Consider the following 17778-nt stretch of genomic DNA (forward strand, 5'->3'; position numbering starts at 1 on the left):
GAAATTGAGGAGAAAAAACTTCTGATGGATTTCAAAACAACCAACCAAATACAGAAACTTGTTTTTCTGCTCCTTTTTGTAATACATCTCAAAATGAAAACATAGACAAATGAAAGTGGGAAGAGTTTCAATGAAAACTCATTTTTAAACATTTTTCTTTGGGTCTACAAAGGGAGGGGAGGGCTACTTCTATGTGAGGAAAATACTGCTTTTATCCTCCTTTCAGTTTTTGAAGGGGAAGGTCTTTGTAGCATTTACCACACAGGAGGGAATTATTGCCCAGAGCTGAGCACAACTGAGAAAATAATTTTGACCTGATATATAGAAGTAGTGTCTAGACAGAAAGCATTTGAAGTGCTTAAGGGGAAACTCAGAGTAGGAACCAGTTATGACAAACTGAGCTTTTGAAGTGACAAATAGAAGCAAACATGTATAAACTTAAGATCTGATAAAGTAAATGTGAGATTTGCTGCTGACTAAAACGAAACTAGAATTCAGGACCAGCTAAATTAGAGTGTGGTTTGTTTCTGCTGCTCTCCTCTTCCAAACAGGAGTCAGAGCAATTGCTTGTGGGGCCTTGCTATGCAACCAGAAAGGTGAAACTATATATTTTTATTTTTTTTTTTTATAAACCCAAGGCTTTCTTCTTTTACCTGGTCCAGTCTGCACTCTGGATTGGTCTCACGAGGATTTTCATCAGGATGACCTAGAGGTTAATGAACTGACATGTGTGGGCAAGAAAGGACCATAATATACTAAACAGGACTTTGCTCTGCAGGCAGCTGAAGGGAGCTGTATTTGTGGTGTCCTGAATATGCCATTTTCTGGGGCATTTTGCCTCAGCAAAGCCAAAAGCATATTTCATGGTGTTGTGGGTTGTAAAGACACCAAGAGAAACGTTGTCTGTCTCTGGAGGAATTGAACTGAAGAGTGATTCTGACTATCCATGCTTCTGAAATGTTAGAAGTGGAAATCTGTTATTGGGTAAAGGATTTTGATTATGGAAGAGAATTATCAAAGGCAAAGTCCTATAGCTAAACTAGTCATTTGCACCCCCACAAAACATCCTGAAATTTAGAAGATCACATTTGAATTCTTGGTCTGTATCAAGGCATTCAGGCTTGGTCTCTGCTAACCCTGAAATACTGGAGTTTCTTAGATTAGAGAAAATAATTTCATAGATAATCCTGATTAGAAGAGACTTGTTATAAGTTTCAGGAGAAACTTCTGTTTCTGGGGAGAATTGGAGGTGGATCTCCTTGATCCTAGTTTGGTGTTTTATCCTGAATTAACCTTTTAGACTGTATGTCCTTGTTACACTCGAACTACTTAGTGAGTAGGAACACTTGTCACTGCTAAAATACATTATTACGTATGCTTTCCATGTATCTTCCATCATACTTAATCAGATGTGGTGTAATTCCTTGAATGAAGGTTTTTATAAGTACACAGCATAATTATAGTTGGTATATGTGTAATTGTTAACTATTATTTATCTATTTCAATTTCCTTCTGTCTGAATCAATAACATCATGATGCTTTTATGAAATCAAAATCAATTACTGTGGAAGTGAGTCAGATGTCATTTTCCATTTCAGCATTATGACTAAGTTAAGAAGGACAAATTAGCTGACTAGACTCAATACTTAGGGTGAAGAAAAGCTCTCCTGTTTCCACGATCTAAAAATACTGTTCCTAGATGTATTCGCGGGGGGCACACCACAGTGGAGGTCCAAGGTAACACCAAGAAGGCTTTGGAGCTGCAGAGCACCTTCAGCCTTGCTGTTCTCCTCTCCTTTTCTCTTGTTTCATAAACTGCAAAATCCTGTCGTTGTGTTTTAGCCCTCAGTTTTTACTTCTGAACTATTTAGGCCACAATTAAGAAAGTGATTTCTTCGGGCGGGATTTAAAAAGCACAGAAGCCAAAATGCAGTGATTTCAGAAAGATGAGGAAAGAGCATGTGTAAGCAGGGGTTTTGTTTATCTTTAAATAGGCACACCAAATCAGAACTTTATTTTCTTTCTTTCTTTAGACCCTGATGTTTTTAGTATTTTTTTTTCTAGAATGTCTAAACCTACAGTAAGACAGATAATAAATCCTCATGATCTTAATGAAAATTACAACATGGAACATGCAGTAGATACTGTTCTTCCCTGACTCCCTTTGGACCACATTTTTCTGCAGCTACGTGATATAAGGACTATTTAATTTTGAACTACGGTAAATTATTGAAGTTCTTGAGTTCTGACACTTTGTCAGATATAAACTTTAAGACTATGAGGATGTATTCTACATAGTGGAAGATCTTGCACCCAAGCTTTTTGGTCCCTTTACTTCTGAGGGGACTGGAGCAGCAAAGGGAGAGGTCAGCATGAGTCTGGAAGCATTAGGTGATCCAGTGCAATATGCTGTAATAATATTATATTGTGCTTGTCTGAAATTATTTGATCTCTCTTTTTTGGGGGGAATAGATGTCAAGGAAAGGTCTTACTTCATTTATTAGTCCAAATGACCCCAGAAGAGTTAACATAGCCCAAAACCAGGACTTATTGCCACTTAAATGACCACTTTGTTACTCACAGTCAATGACTGTAAGAGTTACGTGTCATTTAAAGCGTGGCAATAGTCTAACAGAACCTGTTTCCTTCCATGCTGTCCCATCTTGGCTTTCATGGGAATGACTCCATCATGTATTACAGGACAGGGAATGACCATAAACATGGCAGAAGAGATGATGATATTACAGGCTTTGGCATTTCCGGTACATTTAATTCTCTTTGGGTACAGCAAGGACATTTGAGGTTTAGTCCTTGAAAGTAGATTAAAATGAAGGTAAATTATGAGGCATGAGAACTACCCAAGGAGAACATCTTTGAGAATAAACCTAAGATTGAAATGCTTGTAATATCTTGCTGAGATTTACTCAAGGCACAATTGAACATAACAACAAAATAATATTGCCTGTTGCAAAAGAGTATGTAAATTATATATCAAGTGCAATGTACTGTATTAGCAGGTGCTCTTGGGTTGTAGCTATAGTCCTGTACCAGAAATAATGAGAGATAAGAAGGAATGACCTGAGAGGCTTCTAAAAAACCTTTTCCAAAACTGTATTACTTGCGGGCAAGTCTTGGTAACAATCTGTGGCAGATTATCTGATCCAACCAGAATTACAGGATTTCAGGAACGATGCAAAACATAATTTGCAAGCAAGGTTTGAATGCTTAACAAAATATATGTGATAAGACTAGATAGCAGTGGCATTAAAATGTGCTTCCTTTTGAACCAAGTGGTAAATACTTATCATGTCTGACCTGTACCACTGATCTTTAGTCTATCATTATGCATGCCCATACAGCATGACACATGATGCTGCGTAGGCATGACAATATGTTGCAATAAGACTGTTCGTGAAAGTTTTCATTTCAAGTATAGTGAATGTGAAATTGCTCCTAAATGCAGTTGAGAGCTGCTATTACATCATGCTTCAGGACAGTATGCAAGGGGTTGCCACCAAACAGACCATAGGTTTTCTTTTGCTTCCCTCCACAACAAGAGAAACCGTCTCTTTCTCTTTTGACTTTCTTTGTCTTCCTTTATGTGCAATACGTATTTTGCAGACAAGCAAAATTGAGCAATGGGATTTCCCTTTTTAAATGTTATTAATTGTCTTTCTGTCACTGATTGTTAGTAGGAACCCCAAAAATTCACACTGGAAACGTCACAAGAAAGGGAAGAATTAAATCCTCTGAGTGCTAATAGTTCCTTCTTATGTTTACTAGGATCTATATACAGTGCAAAAATACTACTTTTAATCTTTGTTTTACACAACCATTCATGATCATTGGCTTTCTTCCCCATTATAAACACTAGATCTGTTCCTGCAACATCTTTGCCTGTCTAGAAGGGTATGTTGGAGACACACAGCACCCTCCTGAAAAGAAAGCAGTCCATACACATACGAAAATTCTTCATTAGCCCCATTTATAACTTTGGCTATAGTGAATGCTATCATATTTGCTCTGAAGGAAAAAGTTTAATTATCCCTTGTGTTTTTCAAGGAAAAGCTTTGTAAACTTCTTGTAATCACAGGCTGCTAAATATTACCTAGAATTGCAACTTGTTCTTCTTGAACATACAAATATTTGTTTTCTATTTATTGAAAATTCCTGTATTATTTACTTAACTAAAGACCTGGATGCTTCTTTTTGTGTGGGTGAGGCAACGAAGCATTTTGCACCCAAGGTTTTTCCCTTTGAAATGTAGCAGTTGTGCATCATTGCATGCCAACATTAAAGCAAGACCTACACCAGCACAAGGCCAGGTTCAAGCCCTTGGAGTGAAATCCTAAGTGTGAAATCTTATGGTAGAGCCCTTGTCAACTTCAGCAAAGCTGGAATTTTATCCCGAGGCTTTACCATCTCCTTCATGGTCATGACCATTACAGCTTTAAGACTCAAGGAAGCATGTGCTTTTTATTCCCCCTTATTTTGAATGATTGAGTACAATTACAGTCCCTATGCTCCAGATTCAATTTTTCCTATTTTGCAAAACTGTTAAGACTTCAAAGCAGAGAAGATTCATGGGCAGGGCTTTCTACCACAGAACTGCCAAAGAAAATGCCACTTTTTGAAAGGCTGGTTTCTGAAAAGGCATTATATGATTTTAATACTTTATTCGGCATTTTGTTAAAGCTCTAAACCTCCTACAAATTCCCCAAAGCATTTTTCTTGTGGGGTGGAGGGGGTTCATTCTGGAATGCTTTTTAAAATACAGATGAATATGAAGGAGTATTTAAACTTGCATTACCCAAGCAGGAATGGAAGTTAATTTGAAAACAGTGTGGCATTCCAAAGCATGGAATGAGGTGAGTTTTAGTACAGATCTTACTCTTCACCCTTTAGGTTGCCATATAGACAGTCTTTCCAGGTCAAAAACTTATAATGCACCTAGGATCTAGTTAAAAACTCTTTTTCATGTGGAACCTGATCCTGCACATCTTTCTCAAGTTGGTCATCGTCTATCTAGATTATTATGAAGAATTAAGCCAGGTCCATGTTTTTTGATGTTAAAAGAGCTAATGCAGCAGTATGAGCTGCAAGTGTTTTCTGACTACTTTCATTTCTGTGAGAAGGCTCTCTTCTGTGTCTGGCTCTTCAATGGGACTTGCAGTAAGCACTCTGGACATTTCATGCATATCCCCGTACAGCTGAGAGGATTTTAGAAGTCCTTGTGCAGATGGTGGAGAGCAGCCTTCCCTGCTCAGGTCCCACAGGCCCCTTTGGCTGACTTATGTGGCACGTAATTTTAGGAGCTGAGAGTGTTATGCAGCTTCCTACCTGTGCCAACAAAGAGTGATATGCACTAAATGCTTTCTTTTGATGCCTTTTCATTCTTCGTAAGCAATACCTAGTTTGATTGGTTTTTCTCTTGTACAGTTGTTTATGCTGAGGTTCAGTGGGGTGTGCATTTCTCAGTCCCCATGGTGTAGATCAACAGGAATTTCTTTCTTAGGGAGTTGTTCACACTCGGGCCAGTGTAAACAGGATAAGAATCTCCCTGGATGACACAAATGGATTTAGTCTGGTTTTATGTTTGTAGAGCAGGGGAGCAGGGATTTTCTTGGAAGAAACAGGCAAAAATCCTATTTCAAAAGCTTCAACAGCAATTAAGCTTTAATAATACACTCCCTTCTTTGCTTTGCTATGAATACCTGTCAGAAGAAAGGAAAGAATTTCTTTCTTCTGAATTCCAAATGCATTAATCTCTGAAGTAACTGGTCAGGACAAAGTTTAAGTGTCAGATAATGATATCTGGAGTAGATTTTAATATAATGGCTCAATATTACATGTTGAGGAAGATGGGGGATGTTTGGTTTTGTTTTTATACATTGCATCTGAAAAATCCTGCTTCCTAAAACTTTGCAGTTCTACTGTGACAAGGAGAGGATTTTTTTTTTTACTTGTTTGTGTAGATATCTTGCAACTTTTACTGCTTTGTAATTTTTTTATAAAACCATTTATGTTAGAAGGGACCTCAGGAAGTCTCTAGTCCAACCTCCTGCCCAAAGCAGGATTAGTGATGAGATCAGACCAGGTTCTCAGGGCTTTATCCAGTCACGTCCTGAAATCCTCCAAGGACCAAGGTTGCACAACCTCTCTTGGCAACCTGAGCCACTTCCTGACTGTCCCAATGGGGACTCCTCCCCCTTCTATCTCTGTTTCAATTTGTGGCCATTGTCTCTCTGCTGTGCACCTCCCCCCTTATCTCTTCTCAAAGGGGCTGAATGTCTGCTGTCAGGTCCCTGAAGCCATCCCTTCCTGAGGCTGAACAAGCCCTGGTCCCTCAGCGTCTCCTCACAGACCTGTGTGCTAGACTCTGGCCCTCCCCTGGGTTTGTCCTACCTGACTGTCCTCATTGTCACCCTGGGGCCAGATCTGGATGCCACTTTCTGGGTGCAGTCTCATGAATGCCAAGTAAAAGGAAATAATTGCTGCCCTTGATCTGCTGTCTGTGACACTGCTGGTACAGCCAGGGATGCTGCCAGCCTTCCTGGCTGCCAGGTAGGCTGTGGCTGCTGCCCAGGTCCCTGCTCACCACCACTCTGAGGTCCTTCTCAGCAGCGCTACTCCCTGGCCAGGCAGACCCCAGCCAGCACTGAAGCCAGGGGTTGTTCCTCACAGTATTCCTCCCTGGCGCAGAGGCAAGCCCTTGAGATTTCTGAAGACTGTTTCTTGAAGGAATTAAGAGTTTGGTGATCTTTTCTGAGCACAAGAAACCTATGGCCTAATAACTGTGATGAATTTCTTCCAGCAGTCTTTCCTCTCCTTGGGAATAGAAAGGTGGCAATGTCACTTCTGTTAAACACGTGCACCCCAGTAATCATGCCTGTGGGAGACTGAGATGCACAACAGGGGTTTCTATGGCACACTGTTTCTTGAATCCTATTAGGAAAAGCAAAGCAAAGCACTACTTTTATTTCTATGATGATTAGTTGTTAAAGCCACTATTACTTTCCAGAAATACCATGGTGCTATTAATAAGGCAAAAAGTACAGCCAAAAACTGGTCTTCTAATTAGTTATGTAGAGATGAACTCATAATTCTGTAACTGGCATCTACACTTTATTTTGAAGGAGCAGGAGGGCTGCCTGGAAAGGAATGAAGAAGAATGAAAGTCTGAATACTGACCTCGGTTACGGCAGCTAGTATGCAGGGCAGCTAGGATCCAAATCTGTTTTAGGAAGGACTTTAAGATTTAGCTTGTTAAATCTGTACAAAATGAATTAGTGTAACAAAGGAAGAAAGCAAGCCTTGTAGTGATAGGACAATAAGGGTTTTATTCCTGTTTTTTCACAGAATTTCCTTGGTGAACTTAACATTTTTAGGCTGTGTGATTTGGTCAAGCTTGAGTGCCTGTGGGTAAGCACCAGACATTCATATGCAGAGATGCCTCTAGTAAGAAGTCTGATTCTGAGAGAGTTTGATCACCAAATCTCCCAGTTCTCAACAGGACAGGGGATGTTGTGCTTCACTTAATTTATCTGATATGCTGCGGTCTGACCAAATCTCCCCGAGTAAGCTGCTGATGTTTATACAACTACATCTCTGCTTCGCACTTTCTTGAAGAATGGAGGACTGACTCGATGTGCGGTTCTGCCTTAAAGCCAGACAAACAGGATTTGGGCCTCTAGTCCTGTTTGCTGTTTTCAGTATTGTTTTTTCACATTTTTGAAACAGTGGGAACAGCTGATATCTTGGATGATCCCTTTGCTGAGTGGGAGATTCAACTGAATGTCAGCAATGCAAGAGAAAAATAAGATATGACACTTCACCTTCTTCTCATATAAGTCAGCCTCAAATCTACTACTTTTTTTTATGTCCCCTGCTATCAGAGGAAATTTGAGCAGGATTTGAAGAGGAAGGCCTTTATAGGGGAGATCTTATCACGTGTATTGAAGTAGTCTGGAAAACATTACGTATTTTTAGTAGTTTTATGCTGACAATGGTGGGAAGTAACCTGGAGACAATGGCAACTTTATAGAAGGACATAGCCTGTTATATATTCTGGTAATTATTTCCCTCAGTCGTGTGCTGGGGTCTCTCGTCTGGTGATGGCAACCATGTGAAGGGGTAGCTACTCAGACTCTGTCCTCCATGCTGGGCAGCTTTGCCATTGCTCCAGGAGGCAAAGAAGGGTTGCTTTTTCTGGGAAATTAGGCCAACTCTTTCGAGTACCAAATGTGGCTTTGGAAAACTACTACAGGATAAATAGCTTTTGGGCTTACATTGAAAGAAACTGCTTATCAGTTTTGAAGGTTGTGATACAGCATTGAGAAGGATATGAAGAATAATGACTTTAGGGCCACCCTGTTTCACCATCTCAGGTGTTAACAGCATCACCAATCCTTGGAACTGAAATCAAGATGAAAAATTATGGCATTGGGAAAAACAAGCTCTTCGGTCTTAAACCACACTGTGCCATGGTTCTGGGTTGTACTCTGGTTTTCTTTTTAAAGGGAGATAATTCTTGCTAGCAATTGCCAGAGAAGATAAAAGATAAATTAGTTGATGATTTTCAGCACTTAGAATTACTAATACTTTTCTGCTGTAACTGTTGTGTGCTGCTATTATACACTGGCACTTCTCAGTGGAAGATAGCAATGCAAACATGCATTCTAGCAAGTCTCTGCTGCAGCACCATTGATTGTAGCCAGCTATTGTTCTCCAGAGTCCTGCCTCAGACAGGGAGTGAGAAGTGTCCTGGGATTTAGGTCCAGACCTTTTTGACAGGAAGCCGGGGAACAAATAGGAGGCAGTTGAATCTCTCCACACACACAGACACACAGACACAACACACAGACACACACACACACACACACACACACACACACACTTTTTTAAAATTAAAACTGTGGTGAAGAGGAAGTCAAAAGGGTTTCCCTTGTTTTACTCAGCTGCTGTGCAAGGGGCTGGCTATATACAAAATAGTTATGTTCTTAACTACTTTGGAGACAGGGTTTTTTCTGGTGTGTGGTGGAATCGAGCCACACTAAAGAGAGAAGCTGCTCAACTTCTTGCTCAGAAAGAAGATGATATTTGTGAGTCGAGGCAAGGCAGGAACAAAAGCTTGCCGCTGCCCCACCTGCCAGGACAGGCTTGAGTCTGTCCATCACCTATTGGAAACCATGTGACTGGCAGCTCCCCCCCAAGCAGATGGCTGATATTTATGCTGTTTTCCCTTTGTGTTTCTTGTTTCTTTTCAGGATAGGAGGATACAAGGCCCTAGCATTGATTTTTCTATGCAGCTAAAAAGACAAGAAAGCTGCTGTGCTTTTGAAACTTTAGACTGTCAGTCTTCTTACTCCCTATAGGTCTTCCCAAGGTCTCTCATCTCTTTTTCATCTATGCAGATGCCTCTGTCTTCTCTAGATCCTTTCTGGTGACTCCTTTTAGGAAGGAAAAGAAAACTGAAATTCTGGTCCCATTGAAGCATTTTGCTATAAAGCTCCAATTCTGTGCTTAATTCTCCATGGGTTTAATTGGCATCTGTGTTTAATTGTGCTGACACATAGCTGTACATGGGAGAGATCAGAGCTCCTTAGTGATTTGCATTGATGAAGCTGTGTTTGTGTAGTTACGTCACTCCAAAACGTTCAGAGGCAGAAAAACTTCCAATTCTTATGGGGAATATCTTTATGACTGAGGGAGAAGGCATCCTTGTTGCCTTTAGTCCTCACAAAGACTGTTCCCCCTCTATTCCCATCCAGTCTTGAAAGTTGAATTATTTGAATTTCCTTGCAGCAGCTAGCAGATCTTGCTTTGCATTTGGGGCCTGTCATGGTTTGACCAAACAGTATCCTTATAATATTAACAGTGCTTTCAATTCCATATGGTTTTGTTCAGAACGTTGACTGCACAAGCAGCATTTTTGATCACAAAGGCTGTGAGAAAGCAATTGAAATGCAAAGAAAACAGATCCTCACAAAACCATTATCTTTTTTTTTTTTTTTTAAACAGAGCATGCACTGGAAATACACACTGTCAAATGGGTTTCCAAAAGTAAATACAATTCAAAGAAAAGTGCACATAATAGTGAAGTGTACATCTCTTGTTTGGATAAGAAACATCTAGCCAACTTGTGTACCTCTCATTTAATCTTAGCTTTTTTGGTAGGCCTAAGTGTAGTAGTTACCACGAGGTAACATAAGACCTAACACAGGATGTTTGCTAAAGATAGGAGGAGAAAAAATATGAGTACTAGTTTAGCAGTTACAAGTAGCCATTCTAGGCAGTTTTTGTCACCTCAGGTTGAGTTAGGGTAATGGGAAATAAGACAACCGGGAAACCTAAGCAGCAGGAGAGGAAAAACAAGCCTTAGTGTTTTGCAGGCAACAACTGAAAAGAAGCAGTTTGATCAACAAACTAGCCAGTAGATGCAATTCTTACCATACTTAGATTAAATAAGATTGTATTATCCTGTCTCTTTGCCTTATATATAAATCATTTAATGTTATTTATGACACTGTTAGGGTCTGACATAAAAGGAGAGTCTGGCACCAAGATGGTGTTCCTACAGCAATGCAGACTTTCCCATCCACAGAGAATGTGAAAATCAATTTGATGGTTAGTCCCTGAATTGAAGTTAAATAAGGTTTTAGCCCTCATTGGTAAATTCTCTACTAGAGTTCTTTAGAAACCTTTTTCTTTTATCTTTAGATATTTATGATTTCTTTTTTGTTAATTTTTGATTCTGCTTAGAAAATACGCGTTTTCCATAAGAGGTCTGTATTGCATCATTCTTTGTTTGCTCATTGAGTTGCATCTTTAATTCCTTTAAGTCAAATTCTTTTTAACTATTCCTATTAAGATCTAGTCCTTCTAGGGGAGGGCTTCTTGAACTCTTGAAATTTCCAGTTGTTTTCTGGGGTCAGTGGTTGTATACACAGCGGCCAACTTCTAATACAATTAATTTATATTTGTACTAGTTTAACTGAAGCAACAGAAGAGATGGTCTTGGAATAAGGACTGCATTGGGCCCATGTAGTGATGGCTAGGGGTAAAACTGTGCTGGGGGGGCTTAAAGAAAACATCCATTGCATTTACAGTAATGTTGCAATAGGATATTGCAGCAATTTCTGCTGCATAGCCTTCTCTTGCAGCAGAAAGTGAGGACTTGTACTTTTGACGTTGACCATAAAGACCCTCCCTCTCCCACAAGATGAGCTGGGTCAGTGCACCATGTTGCAGTGTCTGTTGGCTTTGTCCCATGGGATGTGACAACGTTGTGAGCTGAAACAAGGAAGCTTCTGGAGATTTTTTAGCCGGTCTAATTCGGGCCTGACTGCACTAGAAACGTGTCCGATGGGATTAGCACTGGAATACAATGAGCTTTCTGCCTGCATTGTATGGAAACAAGAACCAGATAACTCCCACTGGCTTTGTGTTCCATCTTCTCCAAACTAAACAAATGAAATATCATTAATGGTGAAACCCAATGGATTTTTCTGCTTGGAGCATCTATGCAATCAAGCCCAAAGGTTTTCAACATGGGTAAAGTTTGTTTTTTCAGCAATCTGTGCTAAAACCACTGAATGTCTTTTGCTTCATTCTTCATACTCCTCTGAGGCTTCAGTGTGTTCAGTTGAGAGTCAATCCTTGGTTGAAGTAACTGACCTTATTTGTTTAAGGGAAAAACCATCACTGTCCTAAGCAAACACAAAAATTTTGCAGGTTCTTTGTTAGCCTCCTTATACTGAGAGTGATTAGAGTTGTCCATCAGATCTTGTCCTTTATTTATAAGAAGAAGGTGCTATGTTACCTTTCATGACCTTTTTCAGTGTCTGTTAAGTATACATGAACCAAACCATATGTATGTTTAAGGTACCCTGGTCTTTTCAATATGACAAATAATAAAAAGGGCTTTAGGGAAAATAGCTATCATATGTCTGGCTGGAAGGGAGAAAATACATAAGGCCAACATAGTAATTGACTTAGAACACTATAAAGGGAAATATCTTTTCTCTATGAGAAAAGATCCTTGATTCACACATGAGCTGCGCCAAGTAGAACTGATGAATATAGCACAATAGTCCTAACAGATTCACTACAAGCCACATCCTGAATAAGAAGAAAAAGAAACAAAGAGGAAGGGGGGCAGGGAAATGGTTTCCTTCTTGCTCTTGGGAAGAGTTAGAAAAATAGGGTGCTGAGCAATATAGGAAAAAAAAAAAAAGGAAAAACAGTCACATATTATTCACGCTTCACTCGTGTTTGGTACATTCACATGGGCATATTAGGCATGAAAAGAACTCTGAAATGTACATAGAGACATTCATTGTGTGGTTTTACTTTATTTTTTAAGGAGGAAGGGAACAGAACGAATAGATTCCCCACTCCAGTTTCTCAGAAGGAATCCCTTCTGAAGGCATTCTGATTAAAGTATAATTAACCTTGTTTTCGCTAATGGGTCCTTCCTTTGTGGCTCAGATAACAAAAAATGGGGGAGAGCATGGGCAATCCTGGCGATCAAGGAAACATCATAAAAATTGAGGATGAGTTTGTTGTGCACAAACTGAACTACCAAAGGTATGATGGGCTTGAATTTAATTCCCGTAATTATACTAATGATGCAGAATATAGCCAGACTGAAATAACTCAGGTAATTACTTAGCATATTGCTCTAGTTTCTGCAATGGCAGTCATTGTTTACATCTCTAATTATGCCATGTAGACACATCAAATCACTCACGCTTGTTTTGACTTGAAGTATTTGAAGCAGCAAACACTGATGAGCTGTATCTTACGGATGCTGCTATGTGAATGAATGCAATTCAGTAATACTTGTTCATCAGGCTCAGGGTCCAATCCTGCATGTCTTTCATGCTCAGCATTCCTGTTGCTGTGACTTCCTTATCTATTTCTTTCATTGAGAACTTCTCCTTGCCTTGAGCAGATGTTGAAGCACTTTGTATTCACACAGCTAAGTACTTAGCGTGCCCTTAATTTTAAGAGCACAAGTTGTCTACTTCAGCTTAGCTGGACTGTTCGTGTGTTTTAAAGGAGAGTTACCACTAGTTAAGATACAGCCAGAGTTTTCAACGTCTAAAACAAGGCCAATTGCTTATCCTGGGGTAGTGTAGTGAGTGCAAAGGAAGAATTTGTTCCAATTACTAAAAACAGTAGCAAAAAAATGCCCAACTTGAAGTTATTATTCTCCACCTACCATTTTTAAACTGAGTGAGGTTTCTTCACCGATTTCTTCACAATAAGGAAAAAAATAAAAAGAAGAATGTTAGAGCAGCTTCATCCTTAAAAAAAAAAAAAAAAAGCTGAGATTTCTTAGCATGTGCAAATGGGTCTGTTGTGCATTTATGGCTTTAGTGGACATATGCAATGTGATTTTTTTTTTTCCGCTGCAAAACAGTATGTTCTCTAAGGTTTGTATACAAGTCCATGTGCCAAGTGCTACAAATATTTCAACCATTAGGACAACCTCTTTCTGCAGTCCTAGGTAAGCTGCTTTCTCTGCTCTGTGGCTCTGTCTCCCCTTCTGCAGACTCAGAATAATAATGCTCATCTTTCTGAACACTTTAGGGCTCTCTATTTCGATGTGCAATACAAATTTGTGGTGTTTGTTAGTCCATACAAAGGGTCATTACAAACCATACCGAAGGCCAGTACTGTGGACCTTTTATTGCCCAACTGGCTGATTTCACTAAGCTAAGAGTCTGAAAAGGCAGATAAATTTTGTCTTGCATATTTTTATGCCAATGTTTTTTTTAGTAACCTGTAGGTATATTTAATTTATTTTGCTCTGCTGGAAATACAGTGAAGATATACTTTCTATGTTGTCTCCAGGAAAAAGGCTCATAAAGGGTAAATTGTTCCACTAGAAATATTCTCCTATTAGATGAAGCTAGTTTACCCTTTGGCAGGAATATACGTAGCTTTCAACTGCAGTTACAGCTCCTTGAGCATTTATAATACACGTTTTAATGGAAAGAATTCCAGGCTCTTCTATTAAATCAAATTCAATGTCAACTCGGAGAGGAAGGGGTCTTTCAAGCAGTTTTTTACCCAGAAAACATGTTACAGATTCTAAAAATAGGTTGTGCATACATTAATGGCTATATTATAAGGTAGCCAAAGCTGCAAGGATGTTGAGCACTGTTTTAACTCCCATTGGCTCCAGGAGGGCTCAGTACTTCACAGAATCAGCCTGGGGGAGAGAGGAAGAGAACAAAGTGAGAATACACAGTCCCAGCAGTGTTCAGTGCTCTGGCTGTGCATGCAAACCTTTTGCAGTCAAACCACCCCACAGGAGCATGAAAGGATGTTTCAGTCAGTAGCTCATTTCATCAAGGGCTCCCTCTCACCAGAGGTGTTCAGAAGGGATGATCTTGTCGTATGAACTAAAGACTAAAACAGGAGGAGCTGCTTTCCCTTTGTGCTTTGCACATTTTAAAAAAACCCTTTTAACAGAGGGTGGACATTGTGGGGGAACAGAAAAAGGGTGCCCATTCCACATTGTTTGCAGGTAATACAGTGGTGTGGGCTGCTTTTTAAAGCTCATTATCTTCTTTTCACTGTTTAAGTGGATAAAGCATCAATCTCTCTTGCTTTCCAAATTATTTTTGGTACTGTTGAGCAAAAGGTGAGCATTTTATTTTTTCCAACACCACACTGGCAACAGAGCAGAATGAGCTAACTGAGCATCTTCGCAAAAGCTCTGGTCTCCCACGTTTACAAATCTGCTAGCTGAGGCTGAAAATGTGACTCTGTGTTGAGTCACTGTTGAGTCCAGGGCATCCATGTTTTCATGGCAGGAATGTTTTTTTAAAGTCACCAAGCAAGAGGTCTTTGGTGACTCCAGGCTTGGGATCTGTGACTGCTTTTTAAGTGGCATCATGAAACCTTTGGGTCTCAAATAGTTAGATGGAGTAATTATTAATGACGCCAGGCACCTTGGATGCAATTTTTGCAATTACAAAAATGTAGAAAGTCAGCTTCCTTGAGCAAAGGAAGACTTAAACAACCAGAGAGCCTCTTCCTCCAAGGCAGGCATTGTTCTCTCCTGCCCCTTTCAGACTCTTTCCAGGGTGATGCACCATAGCTGTTTAAACTCCTTCCTCAGATCAGCATTTTCCAACACTTCCATTTCGGTGGCAGTATCCACTAAGGGAAACACCTCCCCTCTCTGCCCCTGGCTGGTTCTTCCTGCTCCATACCTCAACACTGTGGTTTTAATCCAGATCACCTGGCAGGGGTAGTCACTGCAGTGCAGAAAACGTAACTCTGACAATGCTGCCAAAGCCAGGCTGCCTTCAGATCACAGCCTGCCTCTGTCCTTGAGTTGTGACCTGGCTCTTCCATGAGAATCATTGCCTTTAGGTGCTCCTGCCCCAGAGAAGCTCTGCAACACCTCTCACCTCTGTTTCAGGTGGAGATGCATGTTGGCTGGTTAGTGGCTGCTGCTATTTCAATAATCTATTTTCTTTAAAGAGGTTAATGAACTCAACTGAAGGAGTGAAACCTGCCAGCTCCACTGGTCATGCTCTCAAAAGATAATATCTATTTTTTCCTTAAGATGAAAACTACTTTCTTTATCCCTTGTTTGCCATAGTGGATAGTCCTTATTACTTACTATAAAGCCTGTTGCCAAAAATGAGGACTACAAATATAGTAAAAAAGCCTCTTCCTACTCTGTGAAGTATATAGTTCATGGATGTGGACAGAAAGAGGGTGAATCACCATGTGTCTCTGCTACGGGGATTGAAGGCATAATGGCAAAAGGGAACCCTAAAATGACTTTCAAACAATAACAGGGAGAGATCTTCTTAAATATTTAGATGAAGTTCCTCCAAAATCCAGATGCAGTCTGGGAGATGATAATTGTTGGAGACTATAACTGGTGAGGGCAAAAGAAGGTGCTGTAGTGGACTGGAGGGTGTAGGACACGTGGAGAAAATGTAGATAGTATGGAAATAGCTTTCAGAAGTCTTCACAGCCTGCTTCTCTATGAAGGCAAGGATCCCTACCATTTCCACTACACCAATTTGGCCAGAGTAACCTTCACAGGGTTTCAGCAAGCTGATGAACAGTATGTGGTAGGTTCTCTGCATGTATTTTAAATGAATGAATTTCTTTACCAGTTTGTGAAAGTAAAATGCAAGACTGGGAAATTTTTAGGTAGAAATGAAACTAATAAGTGGCCAAGAAAACATATGCATTCCCATAATATTTTATGACTCCAATGAAACAGTGAGGTCCCAAAAATGCAAGGGGATAAAACACATACTCAGTCAGCATCTTTGTTCTCTAAGGTGCAATTGTCACTAATTACGTTTGTCTCAAAACATAAATATGGAAATAGTAACCCTACATGTCACACAAGAAGGAATAAAATGTGTTTTGATAAAAGCCTTTTTTTAAAGAAAGGCAAATATATGTTTCCCATTTTCTGCTGAAGAGCAGCTGCTGCACAGTGCCTCTGCCCATGCTGCACACACATGAAAAACTTGTCAAATGCAAACGCCCACCCTCTATGTACTTTTAAAAGCATATGACAGATACAATTTGTAGAGCAACAATTAAAGGTGCTGATAACAAAAGACACTTTCATCTGGAAGATGTCTATGTCCTTTGGGACTATCTGTCCTTCCTGCACATCCAATTTACGTTCCACGCTGCAGATAATCTTGCAAGTCCTGCCGTCCTCCTTGGCACACCACAAGTCTAATGCAAACATTTATTTTCTGTGCGTGAGCATTTTCCGGCAAAACTTTTCTGGAGCCACACAGTAACAGATGATTATTATTAACCCAACTTTCATGAACAGCAGTTGTACCCAGATTTAATGGCCAGCATTACACTGCTGTCATAGAGATGCTTAGAGCATATCTGAGAGGTGAGAGCACATGTATACTCATGTCCCTACGCTGAGCTGAGAATGAGATTAAATTGCAGTGGGCTACCAACTCGCCCACAGGCAATGGGTGGCCACACCAGAAATGCTCAGTGGCAGGATTTAAAGCTGTGCCACAGTTTTACTTTTCACTTCAAAACAGGGATGTTGTACTTCTGTACTCACTGGATCAAGATTCCTTTTCCTGGAACAGGATTGTACTCACAGAGGAATAACGAACTGATCCTGCATGTGCAGTGCATCATGCACAGGAGTATTTCTACCTTTTGTACTCCTAAAATTCAGGATCTGGCAGCTGCATGTCAGGTTCAAGCCCTTTAGATGCAGAATTTTCAGCATAGTCTCATTTCTCATGAGCAGGCAGTGACAGGCACATAGGGTTTTGCATGATTTGAATATTTTAATTAAGTTGGAAGTGTGGCACCAGTCAGACTGAAAGAGGAAAATAGAACCAAACATTTAATGCTCGAGCCAACAGGATGGTGCACGTCACCCTTAGCCCAGTAGAAGCTGAGGACACCCAGCCAAAACCTTGCAGAATCCAGGTGAAGCCAGAGCTCTGACGAGGTGCTGAGAGCCTCGGAGGTCTATTGAGTGACACGCAGTTTGTGGGCAGGCCGACAATGGCAAAAATCATTCTATTGCAAAGGCAGAAAATACCGGTGGGAATGAGCAGAAGTGAAGTGCTTTCCTTGCTTAAATAGAAGCAATGCAGGGCTGACATATTTTAAAAAAAAGGGGGGTTACTCTCACACTTCTCTTCCTAGAAGTTTCGCTTCCTTTGGGTATGTGGTTATTTTGGGTTACCACAGCAACTGTCAGAAGAGAAGGCATTTTATTTTCTTGTTTTG

Source organism: Strix uralensis, chromosome 1 (genome assembly GCF_047716275.1).
Source record: "Strix uralensis isolate ZFMK-TIS-50842 chromosome 1, bStrUra1, whole genome shotgun sequence".
Taxonomy (NCBI): domain Eukaryota; kingdom Metazoa; phylum Chordata; class Aves; order Strigiformes; family Strigidae; genus Strix; species Strix uralensis.